The following is a 12,763-nucleotide window of genomic DNA, read 5'->3' as shown; positions in this document are numbered from 1 at the left end:
TCTAATATACTTTCCCTGGAGTATGGAGTGTGGTAGCCCTTAGTTTATACTGCAGGCCTCTTTCCCACAGATTAATGGTATTGAGAGATGAGAAAGAGACATCGTATCCTAATAGGTTCCTATTCCTGTTTGCTCAGGAACCTCAGAAGACAAAGGTGTCAAGATGGCCCACATCTTGTTCTTCTTGGCCAATGTAAAACAGAAAAGTCAAAAATATCAAAATTCATGGCTCTGCTGCTCACAAGATGACAGAAGATTAAGGCAGGAAACACAGGCACATATATGATGTTCTTTTGTTCCCAGCCCAAGAATCCCCTATCGTACCAATTTCTCTTATAAATTTGCATCATTTGTCAGTTTCTCTCTGTCCTATTTCTGAGGGGAAGAGTCTCCTGGACAAGGTAGTAAAGCTTCACATTTGGGTTGCATCTCTTGCTTCCTCCTCAGCCTTCCAACATTCCTTTTTCCAATATCCTACCTTTTTACAGTAATGACCTATTGACTCATTAGAAGGTCTTCTCTTATTTGTTAGTAGCCCTGAAAAAAAATGGTTCTCTTTGTGAATAATTAAACTGGGTAGATAGAACTACAGTCTTTTTGTCTTCTTTATCTTTATCCAGTTTTTTTCCCAGTTGAATTGCTGTTGCAATACCTGAGAAACATGCCTGTCCTTAACATCCAAATACCTAGCCGGGCATGGTGGCACACGCTTGTAATCCCCACGCTTGGGAGGAGGAGACAGGAGGATCGCGCAGGTTCGAAGCCAGCCGTGCTTGCTTAAGAGACCCTGTTTCCAAAATTAAAAAGTATAAAAAATAGGTCTGGGAGTATAGCCCGGAGGTAGAAGGGCTTCCAGGAATCCCAGTACCACCACCAAATAAATAAATCCAAATACCTCTCTCTTGTCACATATACTTGAATTTCTTGTAACAAGGCCGCCACAAAAGTGGAAAAGAGTAAGATTCTATTCTTATCTCCTCCTAAATCTGTCCTCACTAATTTAGAAAATGCCTCTATGAACCACAGAAGAAATCTAAAGGTATCATCAGCAGTGCCTCACGGTGAGTTTTCTAGGAATTCGGAGCAACCAGAGTTGTTGGAGGAGGTGGTCAACTTCTTGACCCCATTGTGAGAGGAATTATCTTTTACCCCTGTCACGCCTGTACCACTGCCTAGGCAAAGTCAACCAGAAATAACACTCCATAGCCAATAGCATACATACATTTTCATGCATAGGGCTGAAAACTTATAACACACCGTAGATCACAGTGGCAGGTTTCTTCAGCTCTTTCCAGAGCATTAGAAAATTACTTAAGATGGGTAATATCCTGGCAAACAGAGCCTGTGCACTCTTACCATGTTTGGTATCCCTGGTAGTCCTAGATCACTTAAAAGAGGTAATGGAGTCACTGAAGCTCCAAAAGGTAGAACTGATATTCTTAATAAGATGAAAAATAAGTTGGTTTCTATGGCACTGTGGTGTTAGTCCATTGATCTAACTCCTTTTGATTTCCTTTTTGTCCAAGTTATAAGGACAACTATTTGCCAGCCTAATCCCTTAATTCTAGGACAGTCTCTTCTCCACATTCTCAAACTCCTTATAGTTCTTATCATTTTTGCTTCCCTTGTTATGGTATGCATATTCATTTTAGGGGAGTCTTGGGAATGGAATCTATATTAGAAAATTCTAATAAGGCTGTAATTCTGTCCTGTTAAAAGAAAAATTATTCTTAGACCGTGTAGCCATTGGGAATCATTGCCCTACTCTTCCAGGTCCTAGATTGAGACAAAGAAGGGTAACAGGTGGTATAGACAGAGCAGAAGGGGCAACAGCAGAGAAGGCTTGAGAACCTTACTCTCTTTTCATTTTCTTAATTATTTTTGGCTGCCCAGTTCATTCTTTTACTTACTGAGAAATAATGTTCCAACATTATTTTAAAATAATGTTTACTTACTGAGAAATAAAATAATGATACCAACAATTCTTTTGAGTGAGTTTTTTCTAATAATCTCTGTAAGTACGTTAAATTTTCTAAATGAGCCTTTCTCTGGCAACTAGAAGTTTATTGTTGTGTTTTCCAAATAAAGTAAAATAAGATATATATATACTGATAATTGAGCAGAGAGACATTCTATCTCCAAGCTGCACCCCCAGCCCTTTCTGTTTTGAAACAGGGTCTCACTAGATTGTTGAGGGTCTTGCTACATTGTTGAAGCTGTCCTTGAACCAATTGATCCTCCTATCTCAGCCTCCCAAGTACTGGGATTACAGTACAGACATGTGCCACCATGCCCTGCTTGAAAATAAGACTTTCTAAGAAAGAAACCTGCTGACAATATTCTGGGCTTCCCATATTTTCTGCTATGAACCACTGGTAAATCAGATGGGACCTTCAAGCTCATATTACCCCCATTTGCTCAAGAGTAACCCAAAATTTGCACTGAAAGTTTAGAATTTTCCCTGTGAACCTAGTCCCACTAAACCAAAATAGTTGGAGGGGAATATTTTAGCAAGAATTCAAGGACTTTTACCTAATTTAAGTGACCACAAATCTCCAACAAAAGGATTCACTTAAGGTGTACAAACCATCCTTATTACTAAATTGTTAAGGTAAAAAATAGATATCCAGTGGTGCACGCTAATTAATAAATATGGAATTAGCTAACTTTATTACTGAGAAGAAAACTCTGAATACATATGCAGATAATCCATAAGTGGCTACAGAGTTGTAGCAAATTTTTCCCTCTATTTATATAGAACTAAAGCTAGGATTCCTTTTTAGTATAAATAGTTAACATCTAGTGAATTTACTCTGACATCCTGTTTTTCATAATTTGCTATAAAGTTTAATATTGTTATTCTTTATCAGTACCTTCTAAAGTCACCCATTCTATTGTATTTAGCACATATAATTAGTCACATCCTCCAACATGCTTCAAGAAGGTTAGATTAAGTTCAGTATCCCTAGACCTCTTTGTCAGTCCAAGTTCCACCTGCAGTTTGGAGCCACCTGGTGGTTGCTCATATTTAAATATTACCAGAAATCCAATTCTTCTTCCAAAGAAGAAGAAACCATAGATGAGCAAATAAGATGACCTAAATGCAGGGGATTGGAGAAGGGAAGAGAGAAATTCCCTTATGTACATGACATACATTTATAAACATATTGAAGTCAACCAGTAAGCCAAACATGAGAAAAAGGGATGGAGTAGGAATTGAGGAAGGGCTAAATGAGTGATGTGTGCATATATCCTCTACCATCTTGTACCCCCATTAAGATGTATGACTACAGTGCACCAAGAAAAAATTTTAAAATAAATATTACCAGAAATATTTCTGGGCCTAGGTGGCCGACAGGGACTCCAGGATAATAGGAGTCATTCTAAGGGTTTTCTATTTAGCATTAATTCTTTTGCTAGGAAAGTCTTGGAAGCTCAGGGGCTCATCAACTTTTTGTCCTCTCTATAACAGTGAGGAACATTAGTTTGTTCTATGTGAGACCTAAGACTGGACAAAAGATAAAAGCCAATGGTAATTGCATCAAATCTAATTTAAGTTACTATGGGGTTTTACTACACCTATATATAATTACTATGTTTTAGAGAAGTGTTGCCAAGTTGCTCTCCCAAATACACTAATTTGCACTCCCACCTATAATGTATGAGTTCCTACTTTCACATATTCTTGGCAACATCTGGTGTTTGCAGACTTTATTTTTACCAATCTGATGGGTGTGAAGTAGTGTTCATTTTGGCTCCAGTCTGCATTTCTCTTCTATTTTGAATATCTTTTTCATGTTTATTGGTCATTGGGGTTTCTTCTTCTGTGAATTGATTATTCCTATATTGTGCCTTAAAAAAAAAAACTGCTTGCCTTTCTTGATGTAAAAGAGTACTTCATATATTTGGAATACTAAAGTTTTGATTGGTCCTATATGTTGCAAATCTCTTCTATCAGTTTATGACTTTTTTTGTATTATGGCATCTTGGAGAAAGAAGTGTTCAAATCTCTCGGTTTAATTCCTTGATGGCATGTGGTTGTGTTCCTTTTTTAAGAAGTGTTTTCCTGTCATGTGAATTTTTCCCTATGATTTTTTCTCAAAGTTTTACACTTTCTTTTCATATTTAAGTCTTTGATCTGGCTATAACTCATTTTTTGTATATGGAAAGAGATAAAAATGAAGTTTTATTTTTTCCATGTAAACAGCTAGTTGCCCTAGTACCAGTTGTTGAGTAATTCATCTTTTCTTCATTGATTTGTTATATCATCTTACTTATGGCATCTCTTTTTTATATTAATTTTAGGAACAGTCCCTCAAGTTCTATGAAAAACCCTCTGGCATTTTATTGGAATTATAGTATACTTATAGGTTACTATGAGAATAATTGCCATCTTTATAAATTGAGTCTTATCATGTATGAAAACGGTTTATTGTTCCTTTCATTTAGATTTTCTCTTGTGTTCCTTAATACAGGTTTCCGTTTTTATTTTCTCTATTAAGCTCTTGTATATATCTTCAGATTTTTTCGATTTGTCTATTTTTTGTTACTTTTACAAATTGAGTCCTTTTTAAAGTTAAAAATTTTAATTATGCTAAAACCCTATGTCTTTTTGTATGTTTGTTTTTGTTTTGGGTGGTACTGGGGTTCCTGGAAACCCTTCTACCCCCGGGCTACACTCCCAGGCACCTAACCTTTATATTTTTATTCGAAAACAAGCTAGAGAAGCTGGCTTCGAACCTGCACGATCCTCCTGTCTCTGCCTCCCAAGTGCGGGGATTATTTGTTATAGATTCTGACAACTGTTTGAATATGTTGCATAGCTAATTTTATGAAGTTTCTGTGTGTTCTTAGAAAGATATTGTCTTCTCTAATTTTTTTTAAAGTTTTTATTAGTGCATTATATTCATACATCCTACTGGGGTAAAAAACTTGTGTGTACATACATGTACACATCACCGATTTAACCCCTACCCAATTCCCACCCCATTCCCTCCAATTCCTCCTTCCCTTGCTTGGCTTAGTGGTTGACTTCGATATGTTTAAATACATTGCTTGTTTTAGAGAATTTACTTCTTCTCCCTTCCCATCCCCTCATTTAGGTTGTCTTGTTTGCTCCTCTATAGGATTTCCTTATTCATCTAGTCTTCCTCCTATGACCCATTTCTCCTTAGCTTTCACATATTAGGGAGCATCTGATTTCTTATTTTTTGTGACTGACTAATCTCACTTAGCATAATATCCTCCAGTTCCATCTATTTCCCTGAAAATGATGTAATTGAGTTTTTTAATAGCTGAGTAAAATTTCATTGTGTACATATCCCACAGTTTTGTAATCTATTCATCTGTTGATGAACATCTTGGCTGGTTCCATAGTTTGGCTATGGTGAATTGTGCAGCTATGAACATAGATACACATGCATTAGTTTGATAATTTGGTTTCCTTTCTTTTGGGTAGATACCCATTGCTGGATGAAATGGTAGATTTGTTCCCATTCTTCTGAGGATTCTCCATACTGTTTTCCAAAGTGGTTGCACTAATTTGCAATCCCACTAACAATGTTTTAGAGTTCCCACTTCTCCACATCCTCGTCAGCATTTTTTGTTATTTGTGTTTTGAATGATTGCCATTCTAGTTGGAGTTAGGTGAAATCTCAGGGTAGTTTTGATTTTCATCTCTCTGATTGCCAATGATGTTGAGCATTTCTTCATTCATTTATTGGCCATTTGAATTTCTTCTTTCATGAAGTGTCTATTTAGTTTGCTTGCCCGTTTTGTTATTGGATAATTTGTTTTTTTAGTGTTGAGTTTCTTGAGTTCTCTGTATATTCTAGATATTAGTCCTCTATCAGAGGTGTAGGTGGAAAAAATCTTCTCCCATTCTGTTGGCTCTCAGTTGAGGTTCTTGACAGTTTCCTTTGCTGAACAGAAGCTCTTCAGTTTCATGCAATCCCACGTATTGATTCACCTTTTAATTTGTTGTGCCTTTGGAGTCTTGTTGAGAAAGTGTTTATCTGTGCCTATGTGTTGCAGTGTTGGACCTATGCCCTCTTCAAGGAGCTTCAAGGTCTCTGGTTTGATTTCCAAGTCTTTGATCCATCTTGAATTGATTCTTGTGCAGGGTGAGAAAGTGGGATTAATTTCCAATTTTCTGCATATGGTTAACCAGTTTTGTCAACACCATTTGTTGAACAGGCTATCTTTTTTTCCAGTGTATGTTTTTGGCCCCTTTGTCAAAAATCAATTGGCTGAAAGTGTGTGGACTTGTTTCTGGGTCTTCTGTTCTGCTCCATTGGTCTATGTATCTGTTTTTGTGCCAGTACCATGATGTTTTTATTATAATGGCTTTGTAATATAGTTTAAAGTCAGGTATTGTGATTCCTTTTGCATGGTTTCTGTTGCTGAGAACTACTTTGGCTATTCTGGGCTTTTTGTTATTCCAAATAAATTTAAGGACTGATTTTTTTATGTCTGTGAGGAATGATCTTGGTCGCTTAATGGGCATTGTGTTGAATCTCTAGATCACTTTTGGGAGGATGGCCACTTTAAAGATATTTATTCTGCCAATCCATGAACATGGAAGATCTTTCCATCTTCTAAGATTTTCGATTTCTTTTTTCAATGTTTTATAATTTTCTTTGTAGAGATCTTTTACCTCCTTGGTTAAGTTTATTCCTAAGTATTTTATTTTTTAGTGGGAGATCTGAGTAGAAGTGTTTTCTGAATTTCTTTTTCAGTGGATTTATGATTGGTATACAGAAAAGCTTCTGATTTTTTAAGATTGATTTTGTATCCAGATACTTTGCTGAATTTGTTGATCAGTTCTGTAAGCCTTTTGGTTGAGTTTGTTGGGTTTTCTCAATATAGTATCATGTCATCTGCAAATAGTAAAAGTTTGAGTTCTTCTTTTCCTGTTTGTACTCCTTTAATTTCCTTTTCTTGCCTTATTGCTCTGGCTAGAGTCTCTAGTACTATATTGAAGAGAAGTGGTGATAATGGACATCCTTGTCTCATTCCTGTTTTTAGGGGGAATTCTTGAAGTTTTTCCCCATTTAATATGATGTTGGCGGTGGGCTATTGTAGATTGCCTTTATGATGTTGAGATATGTTCCTTCTATTCCAGTTCTCTACAGTGTTTTTATCATAAATGGATGTTGGATTTTATCAAATGCTTTTTCAGTGTCTATTGAAATGATTCTGTTTATATGATAAATTACATGGATTGATTTTTATATGTTGAACCAGCCTTGCATCCCTGGGATGAACCCTACCTAGTCATGATGTATGATTTTCTTGATGTGTTTTTGAATGAGTGTTGCTAGTATTTTGTTTAATAGTTCTTCATCCAAGTTCATCAGAGATATAGTCCTGTAGTTTTCCTTCCTTGAACTGTCTTTATTCGGTTTGGATATTAGTATAATGTTGGCTTCGTAGAATGTATTTGGGAGAGTCCCGGTTTTTTCTATTTCATGAAATAGTTTGAGGAGTATTGGGGTTAGCTCTTCTATAAAGGTATTATAGAATTCACTTGGGAAGCCATCTGGTCCTGGGCTTTTCTTTGATGGTAAGCTCTTTATTGCTGTTTCAATCTCTTTGATTGTTATTGGTTGGTTTAAGTGTTCTATATCTTCTTGACTCAGTTTAGGAAGGTTGTATTTATCTAGGAAGTTTTCAATTTTCTCCAAATTTTTCATTTTGTTGGAGTATAGTTTTTCAAAGTAGTTTCTCATAATCTTCTGGATTGCTACACTGTCGGTAGTAATGTCTTCTTTTTCATCTCTTATCTTCATAATTTGGGTTTATTCCCTTTTATTTTTTAGTTAGGTTGGCTAGTGGTTTATCTATCTTTTAATTTTTTTCAAGAAACCAGCTTTTGGCTTTGTTGATTTTCTGTATTTTTTTAATTCTCTATTTCCTTAATTTCTGCTCTAATTTTAATAATTTCCTGTCTTCTACTGGCTTTGGGGTTCGATTGCTTCTGCTTTTCAAGGGCTTTGAGGTGTGTCGTTAGGTTATTTACTTTTTCTTATGTGAGCACTCAGTGCTATAAATTTTCCTCTTAGTACTACCTTCAAAGTGTCCCAGAGGTTTTGATATGTTGTATCTTTATTTTCATTTGTTTCTAGAAATTTCTTGATTTCACCTCTTACATCTTCTATGATCCATTCTTTATTCAGAAGTGTGGAGTTCAGTCTCCACTTGTTTATGTTGTTTCTCTGGGTCTTCTTATAGTTGATTTCTAGTGTCATTCCATTATGGTCTGAAATGACACAGGGAAGTACGTAACATTTTTTTGAATTTACTAGTGCTCATTTTGTGTCCCAGGATGTGATCTATTTGGAGAATTTTCCGTGACCAGCTGAAAAAAATGTAAACTCCGCTGTAGTTGGGTGAAATATTCTATATGTGTCCAACAGGTCTATTTGATTAATGGTGTTCTTTAGTTCTAAGGCATCTTTACTGGCCTTTTGTATGGAAGATCGGTCTAATGTTGTGAGAGGTATGTTGAAGTCTCCTAGTATTATTGTATTGGAATTTATGTGTGGCTTTATGTCACAGACAGTTTGAATTACAAAAGTAGCTGCACCTATGTTTGGGGCATAGATGTTGATTATTGTTATTTCCTCTTGCTGGATTATTCCTTTAACTAGTAAAATATGACCTTCTTGGACTCTTCTAATAAGTTTGGGATTGAAGTCTAACTTGTCTGATATCATTGTTGCTACTCCTGCTTGCCTTCGAGTTCCGTTAGCAGGGATTACCTTGTGCCAGCCCTTTACCTTGAGTTTGTTACTATCTTTACTTGTAAGGTGTGTTTCTTGTAAGCAGCAGATGGATAGATTCTGGTTTTTAATTCATTTTGCCATTTTATGTCTTTTTATTAGGGAGTTGAGACCATTTACATTCAGTGTGATTATTGAGAGATAATTTTTAATTCCTAACATGTTAAGATTTTATTTCTGTTTGAGATACTGTTTATTTTTCTTTGCTTAGTTGTCTGCTGGGTGGAAAATCTTGTTTCTTTAGTTCTGGCGTGTAGTACCTATTTCTTCTTTGTAGTTAATCTCTTTGAGTATTTTCTCTAGTGCTGGTTTTGAAGACACAAATTCCTTTAGTGTCTATATGTCATGGAAGCTTCTTATTTTCCAATCTAACTTGATAGATAGTTTTGCTGGGTAGAAAATTTATGGCTGGAAATTGTTTTCCTTCAGAGTTTGGAATATGTTACTCCAAGCCCTTCTGGCTTTCATGACTTGGTTTGGGAAGTCTGGAGTGATTCTAATTGGTTTGCCTCTGAATGTCACTTGGCCTTTTGTTTTTGTTGCCATTAAGATTCTTTCCTTGGCTTCCACATTGGTCATTTTGACAGTTATGTGGCGTGGGGAACCTCTTTACAGTTCCTGTCTAAAGGGAGTTCTAGAGCCAGGCTTGGTGGAACTTGCTTGTAATCCCAGCATTTGGGAGGCTGAGACTGGAGGATCGTGGTTTGCAGACCGCCTCAGCTACTTAGTGAGGCCCTCTGCAACTCAGTGAGACCAGGTTTCAAAATAAAGAAATAAAAAATAGGGCAGGGGATGTAGCTTGGAGGTCAAATGACTGGATTCCATCCCCAGACCCACAAAAAGGGGGTGGGGGGGACTTCTGTAAGTTTCCTGGACCTGTATATTGACCTCTTGCTTTATGTTTGGAAATTTTTCTGCTATTACTTCCTTGAAGAGATTATTGATCCCTTTGGTTTCATCTTCTTTTCCCACCTCTATTCCAATTATTCTTAGGTTAGCTCTCTTAAAATGGGCCCGTATTTCTTCAGTGTCAAATTCCTGCTGTCGGATATTTTTTTCTCAATTATAAACTATGTGTTCATTTTTGGAGTGATCATCTTCTAGGAGCGAGATTCTATTCTCCATGTGTTCTAATTGATTGTTTATACTTTGAATTGAGGCCTTTATTTCAGTGATTGCATCCTTTATTTCTTTTAAACTCTCTCTAAATTCTTTTTGAAGGTCCTGTATTATTTGTACAGTTATATTCCTGATTTGATCTTCTGGATATCTCTGAACATCTGTGTTTTCAGGTTCTGATGTTTTGGGGTTATGGGCATTCATTGCTCTATTCTTATTCCTCTTTCCCATGATTCCAGAAGTTTGTGCCTTCTCTGGGTTCTTCCCTGGGTCACTACAACTTCACTTAGGGTGGATCTCGAGTCTGTGGTAATCTCAGTCACCACTACTCTTTTACTGGGTTGTATCACAAAGTCTCAGACCCAAAGTCTCAGACCCAGGCAGTTAATTGAGGCTGCTCAAGACTATGGGAGTACCAGGCTGGGTGTTTTCCCACAGGGAGCTGCGACTAGGGTGTGGTATCTCTGCCACCACTACTCCTTCACTGGGTTGGACTGCAAAATCTCAGACCCAGGGAGAGTATCAAAGCTGTGCAAGTCCCTGGGGGTGCAGTACTGGGATTTCTCCTTTTGGGGCTGCAATTTCACTTACGGTTATTGAGTGTGCTGATCTGGAGCTGTCCCGGGCACGGTGAACTTGTCGCTGCCTCTGGCAATATGGCACTGCTGCCACGCCCTCAGCAGGCATGAGGCTGGCGTATTTCTTTTCTGGTTTTGAGCTTCGTTCTGAGTCCCTTTCTTCTCTGGAGCCTGGTGCTGCGAGACAAGAGTGCACTGGCGTTTCTCCACCACCACAATATGGGCTGGTTTCTTTTCTGGACTCTGGTTGTTCTTCTAGCCTTCTTTTTCTCTGCCCCTTGTATTATAGTTTTTATTTCTCTGCTGATGGTGTTTTCTTGCTATGAAAAGCGCTGCTTTTGTGGCAATAAAGATTGATTGTTAGCGGGACTCATAAACACTGCTTTTCTCAGTCACCATCTTCCCGGAAGTCCTCTCTTCTCTAATTTGTGCAGGATTTGTGTATTTCTAGATACATAGATACATGTATTACATAGATACATGTTCATCTGCTCAGAAACCAAGGCTCTGTAAGTGTTTCTATTTACTATTCACATGTGTCTTCTTTCAACCTATTTCTGCTTTCTCTATCTGAGGCTTTGCGGAGCAGGAGGAGAGGATAATGAGAACAACCTTTATGATCAAGTTGGTACTGTTTCCTGCTTTTGCCACTATAGAATCTATGTCCTATGAATGTCAGTAGTCTATTTACACACATTTTGTGAATTTTCTCTAGAAATAGAAAATTTATCATTTATCTGGTTTTGAAAGTGACAGTTGTCCTTATCAAGTGAAATCACCAAGGAGAAAATTCTATGCTGGCCTGTCTTCAGAGCCAGAAACAACTGCAATGTCTACTCTCAGAAAGCCAGATATCAATTAGTTTACTAGCTAAGCATAATACAATAGTCAGCAATGCACTTATCAGAGAAAGAAATAGAGTAAGGTTTTAGCAATTGAGTATACTTAGAAGTACTTGTCTCTAATGAAATCATTTTCTATACTTTCAGAAGACTGGTTAAATTTCAGTATTCTTCATGAAAGCTTACATCACTTTATACCTTTTGCTGGGACATTTGCTAGATATCAAGCAGCCCTTCTTACCTAGAAAAATGTAACATTGCACTCTACCTTTATTTATCCCATTCCTTGAAACTTCGAGTGCATCTGATTTTACCCCTGGACCATTAAGACTAGGACATGAATAGTCTTTATGTTTACATTTGTAACTTTCAACACTCATGAAGCAAGTAGATCTATTTCTGCTTTGTATTAAATGTGATTATCATATATTAGATGGTTCTAGGGCTTCCTAGGGGTGGGGGTACCACCAAAATATTTTAATATGCCTAGTGTTTGATTTACATTAAAAGTTAAAAAGTTAACAAAGCATTTACCTATATTTAATTCACTCATTATTTACATTATTTCATTCAGCTTTTCTTTGTCCCAAGAAGAATATATAGATGTGTGTGTGTGTGTGTGTGTGTGTGTGTGTGTGTGTGTGTGTGTAGCTCTCGGAGATCAAACTAAGAGAAAGCCATTAATTGCATTTCAAGGCAGAAAATTTTTGAACCAGGCCTGGCGGTGCACACTTGTAATCCCAGCTCTTGGGAGGCTAAGACAGAAGGATTGCACAGGTTTGAACCCAGCCTCAGCTACTTAGTAAGGCTTTCAGCAACTCAGTAAGAACCTGTTTCCAAATAAAATAGATATTAGGTCTGGGAGTATAGCCTGGAGGTAGAAAGCCTCTGGGTTCCATCCCCAACACCACAAAAAAAAAAAAAAAAAGCAGAAAATTTTTCTTTCAAAAGGTTAGAATAAGTGTTTGTTTGTTTGTTTGTTTGTTTGTTTGTTTGTGGTACTGGGGTTCCTTGAAGCCCTTCTACCTCTGGGCTACACTCCCAGACCTATTTTATATTTTTTTATTTGGAAACAGGGTCTCTTAAGCCAGCGCGGCTGGCTTCAAACTTGCGCGATCCTCCTGTCTCCGCCTCCCAAGCGTGGGGATTACAAGCGTGCACCACCATGCCCAGCAGTATTTTTTTTAATTATTAGGTTAAAGTATATAATCAGAGTCTGGTGTTATGTAAATACTTATTGAATAATTAAACTGAGTTAGACATTTTCTTTTAGGCACTAAGACTGTTAATCCAATGTTCAATGCTCTGTTGTCATCGGTAATCCTTGTCCAGCACAACATTGTTGAATAGAAACACGGTGTCTTTTCATTCCAGGATATGGAAAGTGTTTGTTGTGTGAGATTAAGGTTTGTGAACATGTTTTTTCCTTTTAGTGAGTGTG

The 12,763-nt window shown here is 37.1% G+C and overlaps 1 protein-coding gene across 2 annotated transcripts in view; it reads left to right on the top strand.

Annotated features, from left to right (window-relative positions):
* The window catches only part of ZC3H12C (zinc finger CCCH-type containing 12C), a gene marked incomplete at both ends in the record, with an annotated part of 82,728 nt that overhangs the window by 58,222 nt on the left and 11,743 nt on the right, over positions 1-12,763 (top strand). The window lies entirely within an intron of this gene.

The sequence above is a fragment of the Muscardinus avellanarius genome, assembly GCF_963383645.1.
Source record: "Muscardinus avellanarius genome assembly, chromosome: 1".
Classification (NCBI taxonomy): Eukaryota; Metazoa; Chordata; class Mammalia; order Rodentia; family Gliridae; genus Muscardinus; species Muscardinus avellanarius.
This window is presented reverse-complemented; position numbering and strand designations above follow the sequence as displayed.